Consider the following 24,979-nt stretch of genomic DNA (forward strand, 5'->3'; position numbering starts at 1 on the left):
CCCTTTAAAAGGCCTGCTAGCCAGGATTCCCCTGTACTGCTCGGTTCTCAGTTTTATCAGGAGCACCGAGTGCCGCTGGAGCTGCGGTCCTCTAAAGAAACAAGGATAAAAATGTGGGTATTCGCCGTAAGGGCCGCAAAACAGATGTGCTAAGAACATTTAACAGGGAACCCCTTGGGCTAGCGGTTAAGTAAACTAGAGCAGAAAACTGCTCATGTTGACAGCCGTCCATCATAATAGCGCACAACTTCCATGACATTGAGTAAAGACCTGCCTTCGGAAATGGCAGTTCCCCTTCAATATCAAGTGCGGAGCACTTTAGGGGTCCGGATTGTCGTCGTAGCTCTTCCGTGGTCACGGCGTCCCGTGGCATCATGCACTCGAACAGAGGCTTCAAAAAGATACCCGCGTGTCTCTCAATTCAGCCTTCCGGCCAAAGTTAACAGGATACGCGGACAAAAGGTTTATATAGACAGAACCGTTCGAAGCTTCTGGAACCGCTGGAACTGGTCATACATGCCCCCATTATTTAGCGCGAAGTAAACTGCAGGTGCATTTGAGGCAAAATATATGTCTTAACAAGCAGTCTCCGCGTTTCTTTACTTAGGAATTCTCGTTGGGTTGGTTCTGACGATAGTAAGCTAAAAAAAGTGGCCGCGGAAGAAAAATACGACGCGTTCAAAATGGCGCAGAAAGGCTAGAACACATGTGAAATGAAAGTAGGCACAAAAAGAACATAAATCCCGCTCGCGTTCTTCCGGGCAGAACAAGAAACAAAAGATAAAGAAAAGGATGCGGGCTGTCCCAGGAGAAATCACAGAAGCACTGCGAACGCGGGAAAATTGAACTTCATTGTACAAACGTCTGCTTGATTCATCAAGGGAGGAGTGAGACTGGCAGGGGAAGAGCGTGAGGGGTGGTAGCAAGCATTGGAGAACGACGCCACAGTTTTTGTGCCGAATCACTGCTCCGCACTTGACAGGTTTCACGTTGAATGAAACTGCTTTTTGTTTCCCTGGCATTTTTCCCTACAAATCAAGTTCATTACTTCCTGAGGTCACGACGTGTCGTTAAAGCCACACTACTCAGAAGCTCCCTTCATCATCCTTTTCTTTTTTCGTTGATAGAGCGTGTAACACTGAGCCATGTATCTCTAGTAGCTACAGTGAGCGTCGCAGTAATTCACACCCGTAGGCGCACAGCTTACACATGGAAGACAAACGATAGAAAACTGATCCGCAGGCATGCATGCCAGAGGGCCTGCGGGGTGCCTGCATCTTTGCCGGTGGCGCCACTGGGGGCTGAGGCGGTGTTGCACGCCGCGTGCGCCCGCCGAGATCGAGGTTGCCGCACGCTGTCCGCCGGCGGAGAGTATCGCGTGTAAATCACGGTAGGCAGACCAACGGGACACGGTCCGGTGCCGCGGGCAGCGGTTCCGTAGAGCGTTACCTTGATATTGCCTTTTGTGTCTCTTCCTTTACTCCGTTCCTCCTCGTCACACGGGAGTTCCATGCACCGGGGCCGTAAAGCGAAAGCGAAAGTGACAGATAACGGAAGCAGGAAGAGCCGTAAACGCCCCGAAATGGCCGCCGTTCCTTCTCGGTCTGTGGGCAGCGCCTCCAAGAGATGCCGCTACGGCGGGGCTGCAGCTCGGTCTAAGCAGACTGAACTGCATGCCAACGGTGGGCCTCGCGGATGAAAGAGGTTGGACTCGCACTGGAAACGAGGAGTGAGTCTAAGTGGTAGAGACAGCGACAGATGCGGCTGTAACTGGGAGATACGCCAGTGCTGCAATACGAGTATGCAGATGCATGCACGATAACCATCCGCCAAGTTTGATCAGAAAGGAGACATGCGGCGGTGGTGCGTCGAATCGACTTGGGCGAGCCGCCGGTTTTTGCCGCGTTTTCTTTTTGCTGAAACTCTCCGGCTGCCTTTCGCCAGGCGTTCTTAAACTCTTATCAGGGAAAACAAGACAGACAAAAAACGCTTTCAACAAGTGGAGGCGTCAAAACCAAAGAAAGGGCTGATTCAGTAGACGAGTGTAAGAACCTAATACAGGAACAATCTTGCAAGCTTATGAATACAGTTGATCGAAAACTGCCGCAATGCTGCAAACATTATACGTGAGGTTTCAAATTCAAATCCGCGTTTATGAGCCGGAGTTACACATAGGCTACTATTGGCGCCGTGGAGAAGGTCTACGGATTGACTTAGACGAATCAAGGATACATGTTCAACAGTCAGCGACATTTCAACACACGAACACTTTTCTTTTTCTCATACGTCCCGAGAACTTCATTTACGTCCGGGCCAGGAAAAAAACACATGAAGGGAAATAAAAACACAAAAACAAACCCAACCCCCTGCCTACTACTCTATAACGTGTATATATATATATATATATATATATATATATATATATATATATATATATATATATATCAGGGTGTCGAACCAGAACCGAACTGAACCGCAAACCAGAACTGAACCGGTATTTTTGCCGGAACTGAACCCGAACCGGAAATGAACCGAAAAAAGAAATAACGGCTACCGGTTCATGCCGAAACGGTTCGACCCTCCGTTGTTGATATGGCACAGTCAATGCAATTCAGGCCTTTTTTTCTTTCACGTACCATTAAATCCGCTCGCGCACTTTTCCCACCAGACCATTGAACACTATCACGCTCTATGTAAGAACAGGGGAAATGAATGAGCACCGATTTAGCAATGGTCTGTTGCTGCTGGAAGGGCGAGCGTAGTGCTAGCTGACAAGCAAAATGTCATTCCCGGCAGCTTGCAGAGGATATAAAGCTACTTTGCCCTTCCCTAGCTGCGACATTATTGGAGCAATCTGTCTGCAGGAGTGCTCCTCTGCGCAACAGCGAAAGCCCACATCCGATGTTTGCAAACTTTTTGCATTTCATAATTTGTTTAAAAGGTCCGACACCTGCAAATTGTTAATACTTGACAAGTGTGACCGCAGGAGCTGCTCAGTGGCTAAGCCGTTCCTGATGACCACAATTGGCCTCGATGTCCCTTCCCCACGACCGTTTTTCTGAAGTAGATGGAAATCGAGAACGTCCGTGTATCGAGATTTTGATCCACGTTTAATATCACTAGCTGGTTAAAATAAGTCTGCCGGCCTGCAACATAAATAAGCTGCGCCTCGGAGCAGAGATATAGCACGGGCACCAAATGCGCCAGTTTTTTTTTAATTTGTTTACACGGTAAACAACAAAAGGAAAGGGCGAATCACGTTCTTTTAAAATATTACGCAAAAAGTAAGCAAAACCAAATAAGTAAAAAGAAGCACCAAAACGTGGATATTGCCCTATACTTTTCTTTGCCCTGCCTTTTACAACCAAGCGTGTCTTCAATGCGAAGGAAGTGAGTTCCGTGGTCAGTTTTTGAGGACAGTACAGTGGACAAGTTCCCTTTTTTACAGATACAAATAGCAAGAGATATGTCAGTGAAAACTGTTAAGGTGCGCTCTTAATCCCTTGGCAAGAAACTTCAGCCCTCGTCTTTGTCTTGGAAGCAGAAACAGTAATAAAGCAGATGACACGTGCAGAAAGGAAGGCCGGGTTCTCACAGTGCCCCTATCACCCAGTGATCATCTTTTCTGCTTGTTCTGCAGTTTTGTCACTTTGAGATCTGCTTTTTTTCGAAGGTGCACTTGTACTGACGGCCCAACTCACTACATTACTTCTACTGCTACTCGTTCCGGAGGGGAGTACTGCTGTGGACGAATTAAAGAGCGTCTACCCAAAAAAGTCCCATCTCATGCTCCGCGCGCCAAATTTCCCTTTCATTTTAGAAATAGCATAATCTGTTATAAGATTCCGCAATGTAGCACATGGAACGATGGCCGGGGGTCAGGCTGTACGATGACATACTGATTGTAATGCACACACCCGGTATAGCTATCGCAAAAGGAATTGCAGTGGTGAGGGCAATACTGCAGTGACAGCGCGTTAACTAAAGCTTACTTTTAACATAAGTGAGCTAACACATTCGATAAGGTGACAGCTAACAAATTATTCAGTGTGACCGAATAATCTAATTCATTGGTAGTATTTATGTGCCTGTTGTAGAATTTTTCGGTTTTGTTATAGATACAAAAAATGTGGGCCATTGGTATTAAGCGCTGGTATTTGAACGCGCCAGTACGCAGGCCTAAATTTAAGGCTTCAAGGTTAGCGCGATGGGCGATTCCATACCGACGATTGCGATTTCAACAAAAAAGGAAAGGGCAGAAAATATATCCCACCGTCATATCTATTGGTGGCGGGTTTATGAATAGTCGCTAGGAAAACATAAAGTCTGGGCGAGAAAGTAGGTGGCAAATTGTCGCCACTTCATCTGTTTAAAGCAAAGCTTTTTACCTCTACCCCCCAAGGGTTCTTTCGCGACCGTTGGTGTCACCAGAAAACTCCAGCGAACAAATAAAAGAATTTACTGGCACCGCCGGGAATCGAACCTGGAACTAATAGACTAACAAAGCGAGAGCCCGTTGTCTTACCGATTTAGCTACAAGCCCACGCGCACACGGGAAGACAAATGGTGTACTCACCAAGCACATGTACGGGTTTACCCCCTGCGTTCTCCCTGAATGCCACGTGAAAGCGTCACGCGACCACTCACGCCCGTCTAGCGGCCCTGTGCGCACCTTGCTCATGTGCTAAGTGTTACAAAAATTAAAGGAAGCTCACACCAATGCACGGCATCTCACTTCTAGTACGCCAATGTGCTAAAGCCTGTGGCCTCCAGTGTTCACGTAAAAAATCCCAGCTCCTTGTCGTCCGGCCTCACGCCAAATCAAGGAATACATTGAAATACTCCTTGATGGCCAGGCCATCACTCCAAACCCCAGCATCAAGATCCTGGGACTACATCCCGAGGATAACACCAAGAGTGACGTCTCCTTGCAGCGCCTCAAAAACAGCATTAATCAAACCATACACATGATCGGGCGAGTTGCCACCAAAAGCGAGACCTAAAATAATCCGGTACCTTTCGATTAATTGAAGCTTTTGTCCTCTTGAGTTTCACTTACGTCAACCCCCTGTCTTCTTCTCAACAAGGAAGACATAGAGATGCTTTATATAATGATTAGAAAGGCGGTCGAGCAGGCCATTGGTCTTCTCATGAGTGCGTCCACACAGAGGCTGCTTAGCACGGGGCTCCACAACACGGTGTAAGAACTGATAGAAGGCCATCTTTCTAACCAGAAGGTCCGACTCAGAACTGCAGTGGGTAACCGCATGCTTCACCAGATTGGCTGGGCAGCCCAGAATGTCACTCCGCTTGACGTACTCCCAGGCTCTTGGCGACTAAAACTAAAGATGCTCCCTTTGCTTAGAAATATGAACCCCTCACAGGACGAGAGTCACCGAAAAGCACGGGCTCAAGCGCTAAACACCACCCTCGGTGGGATCATGCAGTTATCTACACAGACGCCTCCAAACATCGAGGGCAGCAATACGCCATCATCGTGGCTACCTCCAGAACCAACCTCCTTGCGTCTACCTCGCTTAGGACCCAAGAAATGACGGCAGCAGAAGAGGCAGCCATCACCCTTGCTCTCACTCAACCAGGGGTTCGGAGAATAGTCACCGATTCCCAGCAAGCCTACTGGAATTATCAGTCGGTTGGGTGTCCCGACATGCACTGCGCGTGCTAAAAAACCACTCTCCAAACGGTTCCATTCAGCTCATCTGGACACCCCCTCACGCTTCAATGCAGGGCAACAAATACGCCCACCCAACAAGCCTGCGCTTTTACCTCCCGTGGTATGGAGCTGCACGAAGACAGTCACCCGCTTATCACGGTCAGGCAGATAACCCAGCATTATCGCCTTCTGAGACAGACCGTACCTTCGCCTTACCCTGACCTTTCCAGAGAACAACAAACTACCCTACGGCTCATACAATCCGGGCTCCTTCCCACAGCCTACGTGTCTTCACTTAATGCATCCGAATTGCTACGACGCTGAATGTAAATTTTGCTCAGAAGTAGGAACACTCCACCCCGTAATCCGGGTGTGCGACTTTAGCCCTGAGCACGCTCCTCTCTTTCCGTCAACTACCCAAAAAGAGCAATGGGAGATGCTGCTGTCCAGGCCCTCTCAACCTACCCAGCTTCAGCGGGTGGACAGAACACAGGCCGCGCGGTCTGCATACGGGCCCCACAGAAGAATGAATCACTCCCCAGGGCTGCACTCTCGGCCATTCAGAAATCTGAACAGAAGTATTTCTTTCTCCTCCTGCTCCTTCTCTGCCGCAAGCCCCGTCGCCTCTGACCGCGGAGCAGAGACGGAGAAGTCAGATCGTCTAACACCGGGTTGGAGCTTTAATTTTATAAAAAAAGTTTCCACTCTTGTGCTACACCAATACAACTCAACCAAAAACCGTTCATGCGTCATGCATTGATTTAACCTTACCAAGAATACCTCTTTGAAGTAATAAATGGCGTGGTTAAGTGCAATTCACTTTTCTCTGGTTTTACTACTTGTAAAGCAATGTGAATGAATTTAAGTGACGTCGCATGGGAAATCGTTATGGGTGCCGTTTACAGCTTTGCTTTCCAACCACATTCACGGGGTGGATTGGCGCGATTTTTTTCTAATATTCGTGATTGTTTAAAGTTTGCTTTGCAATTGCGCCACTGCCCTTGGGAAACAGCATTTGATTTTTTTTGTATTTTGAACTGACTGTCGTTTTAAACTACACTATGTGTTTTACTAATTTCAGTAATAATTCAACTCATCGAACCGGTTCGCGAACCGGTGCAGGCGCCCGAACCGGTATTTCTTCGGTTCGACACACCTATATATATATATATATATATATATATATATATATATATATATATATATATATATATATATACAACACAGAAATAAGAGCTGGCAGTCAAGTAAACATCGGAAAGCAAAGGAGAGGATGTGGTAGGTAATTGAAACACGTAAAGAATTTGGAAAGAAAGAAAGAAAGTGAAGAAACAGTGCCCGCCAGGTGGGATCCGAACCCACGACCTCCAGAATACCGGTCTGGTGCGATAACCACTACGCTAACGGCGGAGCGATTTTCCCCTTCACTTTCTGGGGTATTTATGTTTCGGTATTTTTGTTTCCTGTGCTTGGGGGTGGTAGCCAGCGCCACTCGGACTACTCGGGGTGAAGGGGACCTTCTTTTTAACCCCCGGGCCGTGACTCGAGTGTCTACGACATGTCGAGAGTGGTCGACCAGCGTTGAACCCTCTTAAGCTTCCTATGGCACCAAGACTGCCAGAACAGAGGCCCTCGCTATGCATGTAGCGAATCAGAATAGGAAATGAGGGGCTCGTTGAAAATAACACAGAAATAAGAGTTGGCAGTCAAGAAAACCTCGGAAAGCAAAGGGGAGGACGTGGTAGGTCATTGAAACACGTAAAGAATTTGGAAAGAAAGAAAGAAAGCGAAGAAAAAATTGGATTGGAGAAGAAAAGTGAAGAAAAAATTTGGTTTAGGGCAAGCGAAGGCTTGCCCCAATCCGAAACGTTAATACATGTTCGTTCGTTACCCGTTAGTCTTCACTTTTAGTGTATATATTGTTACGTAGCGGCAGGGCAAATGACTCGAACCATGTTGAAGATGAAGCGATGTATTAAAAGGTAGAATGATCTATGTACAGTATTTACATGGCTTCCATTAGAGAGCCCGCGCCAGCAACTTCGTTGTCGTCGTTATCGTCGTAGTCCTAATTGGGTCATGACCCGGTGGGGCATTGTCCGCCTTTATGTGAGTTCCTTGACAAGATATATATATATATATATATATATATATATATATATATATATATATATATATATATATATATATATATATATATATATAAATATATATATATATATATATATATATATATATATATATATATATATATATATATATATATAGCTATGACTAAGGCAGACATTAGCAGCCGTATGTGGACATTCTCCTCAGTGGCTATGCGCCATATGCTATGTGCCACCAGCCTCGCTCGCCCCGCACATCGTCGTCCATGCTATCATCATCGGTGTGTTCTGGAATCTCTGCGCTCGACCTGAGCTCGGTAGCCTGTCTCTCTCTGCGGGATTAGTTTAATAAACCGGTGCCCGACGACTCCTGGCCTGTGCCTCCCATGTGGTGGAGGTAAAGCGGTCTGATCCTTCGTACCACGTCCCCTGACTTACCCCTGGAGCTCCGTTCAGTCGTCGCCTACCACAAGAGGCCATGCCGATGACAGCTGAACCAGCCAGCGCGGCGGGTTCTGCCGTTCCACCGTGCTTCATAACCAGCCGCGAGCGGGACCCTCCCTTCTTCACTGGGCTTCCCGGCGATGACGTCCAGGATTGGCTGGATGAATACAACCGAATCAGCTCCTTCAGTCGGTGGGACGATGCCTTCAAGCTCCGTAACGTCTCCCTTTCCCTCAGAAAAGTAGCGAAGACGTGGTTCTACAACCACGAGCGCGACTTCACTGACTGGCAGCGATTTACTTCCGAGCTGCGCCTATTCTTCGGCACGTCGTCTACGCGTACGGAAGCCGCCAAAAAGAAATTGGACGAGCGCATACAAAGACCTGGTGAGTCGTACACATCCTACATTGAGGACGTTCTCGCATTCTGCCACCATGCCAACAAAGACATGACGGAGGACAGCCGAGTGCGCCATGTCCTGAAAGGAATTTCTCCCTTCGCATTTAACGCGCTGGTCGCACAGAACCCCACTTGCGTTAACCAGGTCGTAACGGTGTGTCAGCGCCTCGACGACCTGCAGTCCCTCCGTGTGCAGCCAACACAGTGGGACACCCGCGCTTCCATGGACGAAGCGGACTTGCGCTCCATGATAAGATCAATTATCCGCGAGGAACTGGGAGTGCAGACGCCGCTCGGCTTTTCAGAATCACGACGCGAGACATCTCTTCCGGATCTGCGGGAGATGATCAAACAAGAGCTGGCCTACCTTATGCCAGCCTCCCTATCAGCAACAGATATTCATCCCGGCTCAACTCAAGCCGCATTGGCTTCGCTGCCTTACGCTTCCAATGCCCCGATTTCTACACCTCTCTCCGACTCGGTATGTTCGCCTTTGGCACCTGTGTCTACCCCTGTCCCTCGACCGCCCATGCTCACCCGGTCTGACCATGTGCATCCTCACCCAGTGCCACCTGCGAGTCCCGTTCAGTTTCTGCCAGCTCCTCCTCAGTTCGCGTATGGCTACCCTGCTTGGCGTCCGTCCCGCCCAACCTGCTTCTATTGTGGCATCCGGGGGCATATCTCTCGTTTCTGTCGAAGACGCCAACAAGATGAAAGGCTCGCGTACTCCCCCGTTCCACAAAGCGGGAGTCAATCGTCTTACGACTACTATTCGCAAAGGTTCCCGTACCCACAACGTTCGCCGTCACCCGCAGACTACCAGGACCAGCACCGCAACTCCCGCCCGCCGAGACGATCTTCCCCAACGCGCTTCCGCCACCGCTCTACCTCGCCGCTTCGTCCTGCCTCCCAGAACACGGAAAACTAAAGGCGGCAGTTTCTGGGGGCGAAACTGCATCACTACGGAATTCTGGAAGTCCTCCCCATCGACCGTCGAACACGTTAACAGTTTTAGTTGAAGGAATTAGTGTTGAAGCTCTTGTGGACACTGGTGCGAGCATTTCGATAATTCACGAAAGTTTATGTTCTCGACTGCGAAAAGTAAAAACTCCATATTCTGGCCCGGCTCTACGAGGTGCGAACTCCGCTACAATTCAACCATCTGGACGGTGTACAGCTCATGTTTTTATCGACGGCATTCGACACCACATTCAGTTCGCAGTACTGGCATCATGCGTTCACCAAATGATATTAGGCTGGGATTTTCTTAAATCGGCGTCTGCTGTGATTTCTTGTGGTGAACCGATGATTCATATGAATGATACAGACCTGGCCAGTGTTTCGGATACTGCAGACTTGCGATTGGTGGCGTCCTGCGACTTAACTTTTCCCCCTGCTCAAGAAACTATACTCTCGGTTAATTCGGACAAAATTCTCGACGGTGATGTAATCATTGCTCCGACAGGAAAACTCCCCCTTCATGGCGTAGTCATATTTCCCTGCCTCGTCCGTTTTTCTGCGGGAACTGCTCTTCTGGCCGCAGCGAATACTACAGCCGAAGCGGTTTTCTTGCCCCGAGGGACCACCGTTGCTTGTGTTCCGCGCGACGATGCAGTGAATGTCGTCTCATTGGGATCTGTTACGTCGCACGATCATTCGGTGAGCACTAAGCCTTCATCCTTTCCCATTAGTGCAACAATGAGTTCGGATCTCGACCCAGACCAACAGGAAATGCTATTGGCTCTTCTGGGGAAACACGAAATTTTATTTGATTCTTCTTCTACCATCTTACGGCAGACCTCCGCAGCCACCCACCGAATCGACACAGATGGCTCGTGTATCATTCGACGTCGCCCGTATCGTCTCACTGAAGGAGCGTTAAATCATTCAGGAACATGTCGACGACATGCTGAAGAAAAACATAGTTCGCCATTCAACCAGCTCCTGGTCATCGCCCGTTGTTCTAGTCCAGAAGAAGGACGGATCTGTACGATTTTGTGTGGATTACCAGGCGCTTAACAACATAACTCGGTAAGATGTCTATCCGATGCCTAGAATTGATGATGCTTTGGACACCTTGCAAGGAGCCGAATACTTCCCCAGTCTGGATTTGAGATCGGGATACTGGCAAATTCCCATGCATGAGCAAGACAAAGAAAAAACAGCTTTCCCCGCACCTGACGGTCTTTACGAATTTAACGTAATGCCGTTCGGGTTGTGTAACGCTCCGGCCACATTTGAACGCATGATCGATACGGTTTTACGCGGCTTAAAGTGGAAGACGTGTGTCTATGTTACCTTGACGATATAGTCGTATTTTCTTCTACTTTTCCCGAACATCTCCGTCGGCCTAAAGAAGTGTTAACTTGCCTTTCAAACGCCGGCCTGACCCTTAACACAAAGAAATGCCACTTTGCAAGCAAGTCAATCAAGGTATTAGGTCACCTGGTGAGCAAAGAAGGAATCCGGCCCGACCCTGACAAAATCAATGCCGTAGTAAATTTTTCTCGCCCGAACCGTCAAAAAGAACTTCGCAGCTTCTTAGGATTGGCCTCCTACTTCCGCCGCTTCATTCGAAACTTCGCTTCAATCGCTTCCCCTCTACATAAACTGCTGTCTTCTGCCACACCATTTCTATGGTCCGACGACTGCGAAGCTGCCTTTCAGAAACTGAAGTGCGCCCTAACCTCTGATCACGTACTTGGCCATTTTGATGAAAAAGCGCCCACTATACTACACACCGACGCCAGCGGACACGGCATTGGGGCTGTTCTGTTACAGCGCAGGACATCTTCTGTTGAGCAGGTAATTGCCTACGCCAGCAGCCGGACATTGACACCTGCCGAGAAAAATTACACAATAACCGAGCAGGAGTGTCTCGCTGTAGTTTGGGCAGTTCAAAAGTTTCGTCCATATCTGTACGGGCGTCACTTCACTGTGGTCACGGATAATCACGCCCTTTGTTGGATATCTTCCCTAAAGAACTTGACCGGGTGGCTAGGCCGTTGCGTACTCCGTTCACAAGCGTACAGCTTCACCGTCGTCTACAAGACTGGCAAAAAGCACGGGGATGCAGACGCTCTTTCACGCTGCCGGTTATCCCCCGCTCAAGACGACATTCAAGCGCTTTCTGAATCAACGACAGCCTTACGGATTGCCGCTGTGGACACTTGCGCGGAACCACTTCCTTAATTGGCCTCTCAGCAAAGGTCCGACACTTACTGCCGCAACCTCATTGACCTGTTAGACGGTTCCGCTCAACCACGCAATAGTCGTTCACGCCGCCAGCTCCGCCAATTTCGACTCAGTAATGGAACCCTTTACCGGTACAACTACCACCCAACAGGCGACAGATGGGTGTCCGTCATTCCCCGTGCCCTCCAACGGAAAATTTTAGAGACATTTCACGACGACGCTACCGCGGGCCACCTTGCCTTTCACAAAACTTATGATCGTATCAAGAGCCGCTTCTTCTGGCCCGGCCTATCCACCTCTGTTGCCAAACACGTTGCATCGTGCGTATTGTGTCAGCGCCGCAAACGTCCAACTTCGGGACCTGCAGGCACACTACAACCACTGCCGTGCACCTCCTTTCCTTTCGAAGTCGTTGGCATCGATCTCTACGGTCCTCTACCCGTCACTTCGGCTGGAAATCGGTGGATCATTACCGCAGTGGACCACTTGACGCGATACGCGGAAACAGCTCCTATTCACACGGGCTGCGCTTTAGAGGTGGCCGAATTCTTTTTGAAGACGATATTTCTGCGACATGGACCGCTCAAAGTGCTTCTTAGTGACCGAGGCCGGGTATTTCTTTCGGCCGTGCTTGCAGAAGTTCTTCGCGCCACCGAAACTGTACACAAAACCACGTCCAGCTACCACCCTCAAACTAATGGTTTGACCGAACGTTTTCATCGCACGCTCTCGGATATGATTTCCTGCTACATTCAGCCCGACCATAAAAACTGGGACGTCATTCTCCCCTTCGTCACCTACGCCTATAATACAGCGGTTCAACGAACCGCGGGATTTTCGCCATTTTTCCTTGTCCATGGGCGCCCACCTTCAACTGTTCTCGATAATTCTTTCTTGACTGCGCCTGTGGTCTCTGCATCCAACAGTATCGATGACTTTATTTCTCGCCTGTCTTATAGCCGCCATCTCGCTCGCCTCAGGACGACAGCCTCACAGGAAGACCGCAAGTCAAACTACGACACTTCGCACCCCGTTGTCTCGTTTAGAGCCGGCGATCAGGTCTTACTTTCCACTCCGCTCCAGACCCCAGGACTTAGCGAGAAGTTCCTTCCCCGGTTCGTAGGCCCTTACACTATCCAGGAACAGACTTCACCGGTAAATTACCGCGTTACGCCCACCTCTACTGTCACCGAACGCCGTTGTCGCGGCACTGAAGTTGTACACGTTTCCCGGCTGAAGCCTTTCAACTCCCGGAATCCGCCTTAAAAGCGCCCGAGTCGGCCGCTTTAGCCCCGAGGGAAATGTTGTAAGCTATGACTAAGGCAGACATTAGCAGCCGTATGTGGACATTCTCCTCAGTGGCTATGCGCCAGATGCTATGTGCCACCAGCCTCGCTCGCTGCGCACATCGTCGTCCGCGCTATCATCATCGGTGTGTTCTGGAATCTCTGCGCTCGACCTGAGCTCGCTAGCCTGTCTCTCTCTGCGGGATTAGTTTAATAACCTGGCCTGTGCCTCACAATATATATATATATATATATATATATATATATATATATATATATATATATATATATATATATATATATATATATATATATATATATATATATATATATATATATATATATATATATATATATATATATACTCGTAAAAATGGGTATACATATATAAAACTGGAAGTGGAAAAATGAGTGTGGTTGTACTTTCTTTCTGAGCACCCTCTGCTGCGTGATAGGTCTGACCGCCGCCGTGGTCCGTTGCTTCGCAGCCACTGCAGACTAAGGGCCGCGGGTTAACTGGCGTTTTCCCTCGATATTTGCTTTGAACTAAGGACGACTCAGCCAGCAATGGAACGGAAGATGATACTTGTAATATTAAGTGGCAAGAAGGGAGCGGTGTGGGTCATGGAACAAACGCGCGTTAAGGAATTATTAGTAGAAATTAAGTAGATGAAATGGGTGTGGGCAGGGCATGTAATACGATGGGAAGATAACCGTTGGTCATTAAGGGCAACAGAGTGGATCACTAGCGAAGCAAGTGTGGCAGGGGGCGGCAGAAAGTTAGATGGGCAGATCAGATCAAGAAGTTTGCGGGAATAAATTGGTCGCAGTTAGCACAGGACCGGGGTAATTGAGATCTATGGTAGGGGCCTTTGCCCTGCAGTGGGCGCTGATAAGCTGATGATGATGATGAAGGTACTTTCTTTGGTGATCCTGGAAGAAAATAATTTTTTGTATTTCTAAATTTTTTCTTCGGCGTTTTTGTTGCTGTTGTTGTTGTTGTTGTTGTTGTTGTTGTTGTTGTAACTTAGATAATGGCAATGGACTAATCCAAAGTCCGCTTTATGAACCTGTTCACTGGTTATGCTGAGAACCTGATTATAGTTTATGCTATTTTTGTTTGGTGATTTTGCCTTGGCTGCGATAAAACCCTCGTTCTTGCGTTCAGCAAGCAGCACAATGCCTTAGCCATTGGGCCAGCCACATCGGCGACTTCTGCCAGGTTTCCGTCTTCTTGCGTGACGGACACATGGGAACTCGTGCTACTGCTCTCACGACGTGTGAGATGACGAGCGGCGTCATCCCCTTCCTCAGCTCAGCTCAGCAGGGGCCATTAAGGGAGGAATTGGACTTTATTCCAGAGTGAAACAGATGTGACTAGTAATATTGCAAACGTTGCCGCTCGCGGTCGAACACAATCATCGCCACAGTGAGTTTCATTACATACAATTTCTTTTTTGCGCGTGTGTGCACTGAATCAACTCTGATTCGCAATTAGAATTGTAATATGAAAAGACAAATAGTATACCGCGTTCTCCGATACTTTTTGCCGTAATAATGAATATGCTATATAAGATATTTAGCACAGTTACCAGCACTAATATTTTTAATAGGTGCAGCATTGACAAGGGAAGCACTTCCGTGCGATTGCTGCCCTCTAAACCTAGCGTAAGACAATGCAGCACTAAGCTGACAAACCAAAAATAAAGCGCATATTTGCACATCCAGACAACGAAAAGATACTTCCTACAGCCGCAAAATGACAGGTGCTGCAAAATGACAGTCCCTTCAGCCTAGTGAATGTTTTTTTATCCAGTTCTTTTTCCGTCGTTAACAAATGAAGCTTTGCAAATTTAATTGCCGACCATATTGACTTATGGTGAATTCCCTTTTACTCTGCATTTCGGAGCCAGCGTCTCGGGGTACAGCGAATGTAATTTCTGTGGATCTAAAGAGAGGAATGGCGCAAGCATTTCCGTTTCAGGTAAATAAAACGCTTTCGCCACCATCTTTAAGCTCTTTTGTACTGAGCCGACGTTTTAATATATATAAATGTATATTTGGGGCAATGAAGTTTCTAAAACGATCACGAACAGGAACCAAAACCGTTGTCAAAGGGCAGCGTCAGCGCGCAGTGCCAATATTTCGCAATGTTTCACTCGTCTTCGTTTCCCTTATTCATGAGCGCGGTGCAACGAAATCCTGCCTGTCAGGTGCACGTTTTCCTTTTAATTACGATCTCAGGAACGAAAATGCATACACGGGTGTATGAAAGTGGTTAAACCTCAGACTGCATAAACCTGCAACATGTAAAATTTCTCTGAAGCCGAGCAGTGGGAGGCCGCCCGCTTTTCCAAAGCGCAAATGTAAGCTCGCAAGGTCTCTTCGTGCGGATCTGTTACAGTGAACGCCTTGTAGTTCACTGTACGTTTGTGTGGCACGGCCGGTTCGGGCCGGCCGGCCAGCCGACAGAGTAGAATTTTCGCTAACTACTTCCGCCCTGAATCGCTGCTTGGACGCATTTTGACGCTCCGTCGCACCCCGAGTGTTTTTTTCCCCATGCGCTCCGCGACGACACGTTGCTGTGCAGCAGTGGTTGTCCACTTGTGGTATCTGGGCATCCAGGCTCACGCCGTGCATGCCGCGCATGATGTCGTTGCTATTGGATTTAAGAGACACCTGTGACAGCGATACACTCACTCTTCGTCCGATAATGGAAAAAGCATACCGGTGCCGCCGATTGACTTCCTCCCGAAGAGCGAACTCGATAAACTTAATAATTTACAAGATTATAATTTCGCATTTTTATTGAAGCGAAGCTTTTGTGCCTCACTTGTGCCGTCGTTTCGCCAAAACACACTGAAGGACAGCCAGCTTACACAATGGGTTTCCACGAAGGCACATCAAGCCCCTCGTAAGAAACGCTTCCCGTGTACGGAATCAAACTCAGATACATCCCGTTATGAAGTCGACCTCTATCCGATTGCGCCATTTCGACACAGTCGAAGCAGTTTGGATTTTGGTCTTGGACTTTGACTCAGATTGCATGGGAGAAAGCTTCGCGTATTAACCGCTTTCACTGAAGAAAGAGGCCTGCTTTATTTCTTTCCTCGTTTTGGATCGTGTGACGGACAGCCGTACTAGATGGAGTCTAGACATATGGAGCACGTTGGTGCCTTCATAACGGAGAGACATGTGATGCTTTCTCGTGACGACTTTACACAAAACCACTAGCTATTTTATCATTGACTGCAAAAAAAAAAACGAGATAAACCGTGATTTTCTATGCTTATCATTGTCTTTACTTAAATGCGTTCCAAATTGCAATTCATTTGGCTAGTAAAACAATGGCGTAAATTGATTTCATACCAAATTAATATACAGCGGAGCTGGCCATCGTTTAACCGTGTAATCGTTCAAACTAAATCGACAAATCATAGTAACGGTCATCCCGCTCCCCCTTAACGTTATTCACCCATTCCTCTTCAAACGACAAGCAGCCATTCCTTCGGCTAAAAGAAATCAACGTATACATTAACAGAACTAAAAGTGAAGAATGGAGGCCGCTGAGGAAGAGGAGGTGCTCATTTCAAAGCGGTAAAGGGCGAGGGCGGTCATCTCCCCCCGAAGCAGCGTTATTCCTCCCAACTTCGTGAGGACAGGGATCAGAACCCTCTTCCCCCTAGCAGGGACAATGCTGGGCCATTCGCGTTTCTTCCCTAGCGCAAACAGGAGTGACGGGTTAGGGCAAAGTGCCCTTCAAGATAAGTGTGTTCACGATGAGGACGGTGGACACAACATCGAATGCGACTTCAGCAGCTTATCTGCGAAATTCTAAACGACAGCTTCTGATGAGTTCCCGGTGAGTTCCCGGTGAGTTCCCGGTGAGTTCCCGGTTCTGGACAATTCCCGGTGAGTTCACGGCGCGCGAAGTATCGTGACATGTTTTCGGCCCACATATCAGGACGGCGTTGGCCCAAGGTGGCTTCCTCTCAAAGAAGTTCTTCGCCCCTGACCATTATTCACAAAAGTAGAAAGCAAACGTTTATCTGTACGCTGACGAGTTGGTGTCATTCACATTTCCACTATTGGGACGTGGAAACCTTCATCACGCACTACCTTCAGTGACAAGCTCAGCCACAGGACATTGCCCCCTCCCTACATTCGAACTTCTTCTGACTAAAAGTAACGATGCTGCATGATTCCAGTACAAATACGGAAGGTGACGGGAAACCAGGAAGGATGAATAAGCTCCTTCTTGTAGTACTCTGGGGAACAAATACGGAGAACAGGCTATACCACGTACGCCGGAGTTTGGGACAAATAAATACAAGATGCGAGAAAACGACAAGCTTCGAGCCTTTCACGGTATCTAAATTTATTCCGCCACGGATGTACCGTTTAGGAAAAGTCGAACGCGAATACGTGAGCCGCAACGCATCAACTCCGATATTTCTTTCCCTACAACACCGAATTCACAGCACTGAAGCGCAGTAGTTGTTGCCCATAAATCAACCAGAACTGCGCCATTATTTTACCTCCCATAGCCGACATATGGAACCTTGTTCAGGGTCATATTTCCCAGTTTACATTTCGTGCGTTCTCGACTGTACACTTTGAACGACGAAGACCGCAAGAGCGGGCAGTGAACAAGATTCCTTACATTGAGGTACAAGGCCTCGTAGTCACGCCTGCGGTATCTTTTTCTTTCCTCACATTGATGGCAATTTCCCACGGCACGTACTAAGCGTGCTAGCATTGTTACAGCTTGGTCCCTTGTTCCATCGAGACTGCGTCGTTTGTCTCCTCCCGCGCACGGAGCACATCTCGAGATCGGCGCCACCTCGGCGGTGACGGGGTGCAGATGAATGGACGCTGCAACAGGGACAGCAGGGAGGCAGGCAGACACTGCACCGGCAGGCCACGCGTCCCGGCTCCTAATTGCGCGCACGCCAGGGAAGGACCCAATAATCTGTCAGCCGCTGGCGACGCGTCCGGTGACGAAATGCAGGGAGCAAGGCAGGATACGGCGGCGGGTCGGCCGCTCGATTTGTATCCACCGCTCGCTGCGGCTAACGGTTGTTGCGACACGGAAGAGCTGTACTTGTCGTTAACATCGAAAACGCTGAAACGGAAGCCGCTGCGCGGCTCCGGTCTGGTGCTGCGGGTGCCTTTGCGCAACTTTAGTTGGGCCGGCTGAGGTTTGTATTACTCCCGGGGGTGTTGTACAGGTTCGCCCGTTCCCGTGTTCACCCAATTCGCTGTGACTGCGTGTTAAGTTAATACATCGGGAGGCTTGATACTGTTTGTTTCACAGTTTTACACTCCCGCTATCTTCTCGGTACCTGTGCTAAATCAGCATCCAGCTTTCTAGAACCAATATAAACCTTCTACCCATCAGCTCATGTGTTCGCAACGCCCAGCTCATATGAGCGTACACAGTCAGTGTTCTCTGCACGGCGGGGGCCATTTTACATCGTGGACTCCAAGGAGGCGTCTTGCATCTTGTTAAGCATAGTTCGGACAAAAGCTGCACAAGCAAGGAATGCGAGCTAGGTGAGGCATTGCAATGAAGAACAGGTGAAGCTCAGATGTCTATGGATTCTATACGCGGTACGAAAGGCAGCCCAAGCGTCAAAGGAAGCGGAACCGAAGAAACTGCGAAATGACGGGCAATAGAAATACCATAGGAGCGTGAAAACCGCGCAACAAAAGAAAGATCGCGTTGTTAGGTGGGTATATTGGCAGAGCGCGCGTGCGTCCCCGAACTCGGGGACAAGCAGACCGCACGTGTTCAAGTGGCAGTGCGGCACCCCGCTGGCAAGGGGTACGTTCCTCATTGGCGGCCCTTTCCGAACCACAGTTCCTCGACAAGCCATTTGGAGTGGCCTGTTCCGTACGCGAACGTTTGTGATTCACCTGGTATGTTGGCGCGGCCAGGAAAGGCAGGCGCCTCGGCTCGCTGACGCCGCTTCCCCGGAAACACGTACAATCTTTGTCAAAAGTTTCTAGGCCATCCCAGAAGTTGTTTGTTAGACCACAGATATTTCAAAATTCAAACTTACATTCAGACTGAACTGTTTTATACCATAAAGCTTGCCAAAGCGCCTCTCTTTCTGAATGTGATAAAATTATTCGGCCCCACTTGAGCGTTAAGCCTTTGCTTTGGATTCTGTGCGGCCCAGCAACTATTTGTGCTGCCTAAAATATTTTGACAAAGACTGTACATTAGCTCAACTCTGCTCCGGCCGCGCGTGTCTGAGGCAGGGTCATAAACTTCTGCGCTTTCTTAAGGGCAAAATAAAAATCGCTGCGTAACGTTACGTAGACTTAGGCTACGCTTTAGGCACACTTCATTTACTGAACTGACAATCTTTAACGCAAAATGTTGTTAGGCTACTCATCCGACCATTCGTTACTGTAACACTCTAAGAAGTACCCGTAGGACGTCTTCCCCACAATGCCCCAGAATGACTAATTGAGGTGGCCTAGTGCACTAATTCAACGAATGACGAGAGCGAGTATTCAACATGAGCGAAAAAGGGCATGTGCGCAGGCACATTGCGCAATGCAAAACGACGTTCGCGCCTTGCGTGTGTCCCTGCGCCCATGCACTCTTGTTTAGTCAAATCATACGTTGAGCTTCGTCATTTGCCGAATTTGCACATTTCAGTTGGTCATTCTGGAACGCTGTGATGAAGAAGAGCTAGGGGGCTTCTTGGAGTGAAGAGTCACACTTTCACCCCTGCGAAAACCCCTGCGAAACACCTTTTGTGCCATTGTGATAGGTTCACAACGCCTAGGCAACAGCTCTCCCCATACTGCGCCGACTCGACGACCACCCCTTTACAGCACAGGCTCTTCTGTGTCGTAGGCGTTGTCGGTCACAGGCCAACAAGGCTGCAAAAGCCTTATTTCGCTTTTTGAAGGGCACGGGCCTATCTAAACGATTGTAGGGACATTACGACAGTGCAACATCCTTAGCTGCCCAATTTTCTCAATGTACCGCCTTCGTTCTGTGCATTTTCTTGTTTTGTGTGCGTGCTTTGTACTGCCTTTGTAGTTGCTATGGCCACGCCTTGTGTTTTTATAACTTTCGTCCTTTTCGTTTCTCTTTTAATATGTGGCGTGGTCCTTTCTTTCCCTTTAATTTCCCGTATATCCCCACCCCTTGATTAGGGTAGCCAACCGGACCGTACCCTGGTTAACCCCCCTGCCTTCCTTGTACTGTTCCTCCCTTCCTCCCCCTTGTAGACCAGCCCCTAAAAATGCACACCTTAACTGAAAAAGGAGGAATGTGGTGATCACGCGAGGTTACCAGTCACGTCTCATACCAAGTCACAAGTCACAGGTTTTTCACAAACGCTCCATTCGGATTGCTCAACCCTGCAAGGAAGCTTGTGGAGCCCAGCCAAGATGCATGTCAAGGCATATCGGATCTACGATGCCAACCATATACAGGATCCTTTGACACAAGGTCAAGCTCACAAAAAACGAATGGCGCGGACGGAAACGAGCGTACGACCAACTGAGATGGATTCAGAAGAAGGCAGAGAAGGCTAAAGCAGCTAACAGTGGGTCTATACGAGCAATGTCGAACCACCAGATTATGGTGCGGATGTAGACTAAGCGCCGTAAACCCACTCAACAGCGTGGTAGACGGGCCATGCTCTTAACTTCTTTCGTCCCACTTGTATGCCGGCGAGTTGGTTGACTTGTATGTACGATTCACGCCGACAACTCACTAACGCTTAGCAGTTTGTCGTAACTTGTTTCAACACATATATAGTACGCGATTTTTCTTCAGGAGCGGGGATTTTAATGCCTGTACGCAATGAAAGTGTACTATATCGTTCTCAAGTTAGAAGTAGTTTCAGAGGAGTAGGTACACTGTGTGCTACCACTGGGCTTCCCATGAAAGTAAGCTAAGCGGCACGAATTTACCTTAATTGTTCTCCGCAAGGTCTCTCAACGTGCACGCTCTGAAAACTTTGTGTACTAACTTATAGTTTCTTTGCTGCGCAGCTGTTACAGGGTAGGTTCTGACCAAAACTGCGCGCGCCGACGAAAGTCGCGTCGATAAATTTGACGAAAAAGGCAACTTTATGGGGAATGTTCTGTAGCTCTCCATCTATGTACGTATCTTGCCATACAAAAATGCCTTATGGGCGTCTATTGAAAAATGTATGGTGAGCTGTGGCCGCCTATGGGTCTCTATGGTCACCCATAAAATGGCATAAATTAGGCTATAACCAGCTATTGAAGTTTTTATAGATCCTGCACTAAAGACTGTAAACCATACAATTCTCTTTAGACGATTATAGAACATCCTAATGTGTTTAGTCTATAGAGTCACAGCTATTCAGGTAACTGTAGCCAGCTAAAGAAATATGTATGGCTTTAGTTCTATAGACCAGCCGCGGCAAAGCTCTTTTGGCTGGCTATAGACCATTTTTTAGCTTGAAGTCTACAGACTCAAAACCATTCAGATGTCTTTTGCCAGCTATTGAAAAGAGTTCGTCCTAAAGCTATAGAGAGAAAGCCATAAAAGCTCATTCGCCTGGCTATAGGCCGTTCTTTCGCTCTAAGTCTACAGACTTCAAACCATTCAGCTGTCTTTTGCCAGCTATTGAAAAGAGTTCGTCCTAAAACTATAGAGAGAAAGCCATAAAAGCTCATTGGGCTGGCTCTGGGCCGTTGTTTAGCTCTAAGTCTACAAACTTGGAACCATACGGATGTCTTCTGCCAGCTATTGGACAGAATTTGCTTTAAAGCTAAAGTGAGGCCGCCATAAAAGCTTCTGCGGCTGGGTACAGTACAATATATAGCTGTAAACCTTTAGATGTGTGATATTTAAGCAACATTTTGCCGGCATAAGAAAGCGTTTGGCGCAGAACTTACAAGCCTGCATCCATAAAGGCTTCTTTTACTAACTACATAGTAACATACGGCTCGAAGTTTCCAGCCGCTAATCGAAAGTGTTAGCCTATAAAGGTGTAATTCGAGCAACCATTAAATCCGATTCTGCTGGTTTCAATATGACTTATGACGCGAAATTGATATACTCATGATTTACCTAGCTACATCTACAACACAGATTGGATAACGATGATGAGGTTGATCGGCCGGTTATATGAACGTATTTGTTCAATAAGGTTAGGTACTTATTATACCAACAATACGGGAAAAGTACAATTAAAAGAAGCTACTGATTAACGCTCAAATTCAGGTTGCAACTTTGGATACTGCGCGTCCGCAAATCTTGCAAATGAACTTTGACCGAAAGACGTATAATTTCGTAGAATTATTCCTCTGTGGCACTTCGCTGCCGTGGTCAAGTGAAAAAGCGGGCTTCTCTGAAAACGGCCCTCACAGAGTCGAAGCAGATTGGAAATAACTTTCGCGGCCCACGGTACGTTCTTTCAGAAATATGGTGGAAGCTGCGAACAACCGCATTCTTTTTCCCGCGGACCCCACTTTCAGATTAGTCATTGAGAAAGGGGGAGAGCGACCCACGCCGGACCGAAGGAGGCGCGGTGAAGAAATTCTGGGAAGCGATGAAAGGGTAGAGGGGACACCCCTGCTTCCTGTTCTATTTTTCTTTTGTTTGTTTGACATACTGGTTTTGGCGATGGGTACCGAAGGACACGGCCGTGCGGCCCGCGCTGTGTTAGTATTCCTGCGCGCAGCAATGCTAGTGACAGACAATGTTCCCTGAGTACTGAAAACAGATACAACTTTTTTCCGTTGAAGAAAACAAAACGTTAAACGATCTTGTACTTACCAAAAAAATTACCAGCAAACAAGTTGGAAAAAGATCGAAAGATGGGCATGTATCTCCGCACTATTTGCTATCGCGATGGACCTGCTTATACCTGGATGTACTCAGTCAGTCACATTTCGTCTCAATTGGACATTAAAGGGGCATATGACAACGTAAACAGAGAACGGCTGTGGAGGATGCTGAAACTCCAGGGACTCGATGACGAGTTAGTACAGTTCCTTATAGCAATCTATAAAGACAATAGAGTGCACCTTACTTGGGAAGGACAGAAATGCGCCCAGCAGGTCAACATCCATCGGGGACTGAAACAGGGATGCCCTTTGAGCCCAATACTGTTCATGCTTTACATGGCAGGGTTAGAAAAGAAAATGGAAGAAAGTCAAGTAGGGTTTAGCCTAACCCATATGCTGCAAGGCGAAGTGGTACAACAGCATATTCCGGGAATGTTATACGCAGACGACATTGTTCTTTTAGATGATAACCAAACCGATATGCAGCGGCTAATAAATATTTGCGGCCAGGAAGCCACTGACCTCGGATTAAATTTCAGTGCAGAAAAATCAGGAATAATGGTTTGCAATGACGCTACCACCGACGTAGTGTCTATCCAGCAAGGCGAATTACCTAGAGTGAAGGAATATAAATATTTGGGAGTGTGGATAAACGAAGGGGATAACTACTTATGTACTCACGAGGAGCAACTTAAGGTTAAGGGAAAGCGAAACGCAGCTATAATGAAGCATAGAGCTCTGTGGGGGTATAACAAATTTGAAGTAGTGAGAGGAATGTGGAAAGGAGTAATGGTTCCGGGTCTCACGTTTGCGAATGCTGTACTCTGCTTAAAATCAGACGTTCTATAAGGCCTTGAAGTAAACCAGAGAACGGTAGGACGTTTGGCCTTAGGCGCGCATGGAAAAACAACTAACGAAGCAGTTCAGTTAGATATGGGCTGGGCGTCGTTTGAAGTTAGAGAAGCGCAGAGTAAAATATGCTTTGAGATGAGGTTGAGGGCAATGGATCAACGAAGGTGGGTAGCTAAGGTTTTTAGGTACCTATACTTGAAAAGCGTGGACACGCAGTGGTTAAGAAAGACTAGAAGGCTAACGATGAAATACGGAAAGAACAGTGGGGAATCCAAAACAGCCAAGGTAACCAAAAAAGAGGCAAGGCAGGTTGGAACGAATAAATGGAGGGAAAAAATGGAAGCTAAAACGTCGTTAGAGATGTACAGGGCTGAGAAGATGAACATCAGAAAGGAAAATTTCTACGATAATTCCCAGGGCAGTGCTTTGCTTTTTGAGGCTAGAGCAGGCTGCCTGCGAACTAAGAGTTTTGTGGGGAAGTATTCACAAAATGATGGGGTATGCGTGGTCTGCGGAAAAGAAACAGAAACTATGCGGCACATCGTGTTAGAATGTGAGGGTATCCATCCAAATCTACATGAAGGGAATATTGGGCTTTCAGAAGCCCTAGGATTTAAGGGTATCACAGAGGAAGTTACCTTCAAGGCTGTCGAGGGGACGAAAAGAAGATTAGAATGCTGGTGGACGAAAAGCAGAGAGGGGAACATTGCCTAGGACAGTTACCACCTGTAACAGAAAAAAAAGTATTTTGTGCCTAATAAGCTTTTTGTGCCTGCCCTAAGCAGCGCTAGTATTGAACCAAAAGTGTAAAACATATGTATATTAGTCCTTTTTGGTAAGATGACATGTCATCACCCCGATACAAAGGGGAAACCAATAGAAATCATCAATCATCATCATCATCCTTGCTCATGTGCGCGGGCATGGCACGTGTTGCCTGGTGCTGGGAATTTCGACTCGACGGCAATGTGCTCGTGTAGATGGTGTGACGCCAAGCAAATGTGTCGCTTTTTGGTGTCGTGAATTTCGGTGTTTACGGTGACAGTGTTACGATTAATTCAACATCAACTTCAAGTCATGCGAAACTGGATACCTGCGATACTGTGACAGGAATTTCATCGTACGCAAAACTCTAGGGTGAGTGATCTTACGAACTGAAGAGACTCTATAGTGCGAGAAATGCAGGACTTTTTTTTGGTGTTCACGAATACTTTTCTAAACTACCC

General features: G+C 47.7%; 1 protein-coding gene across 1 annotated transcript in view; it reads right to left on the minus strand.

Moving 5' to 3' along the window:
* Positions 1-24,979, minus strand: part of LOC144140310 (bone morphogenetic protein 1-like) — an 892,396-nt gene that overhangs the window by 787,449 nt on the left and 79,968 nt on the right. The window lies entirely within an intron of this gene.

Source organism: Haemaphysalis longicornis, unplaced genomic scaffold (genome assembly GCF_048455015.1).
Source record: "Haemaphysalis longicornis isolate Haplotype H1 unplaced genomic scaffold, Haemaphysalis longicornis Haplotype H1 scaffold_1, whole genome shotgun sequence".
Lineage (NCBI taxonomy): Eukaryota > Metazoa > Arthropoda > Arachnida > Ixodida > Ixodidae > Haemaphysalis > Haemaphysalis longicornis.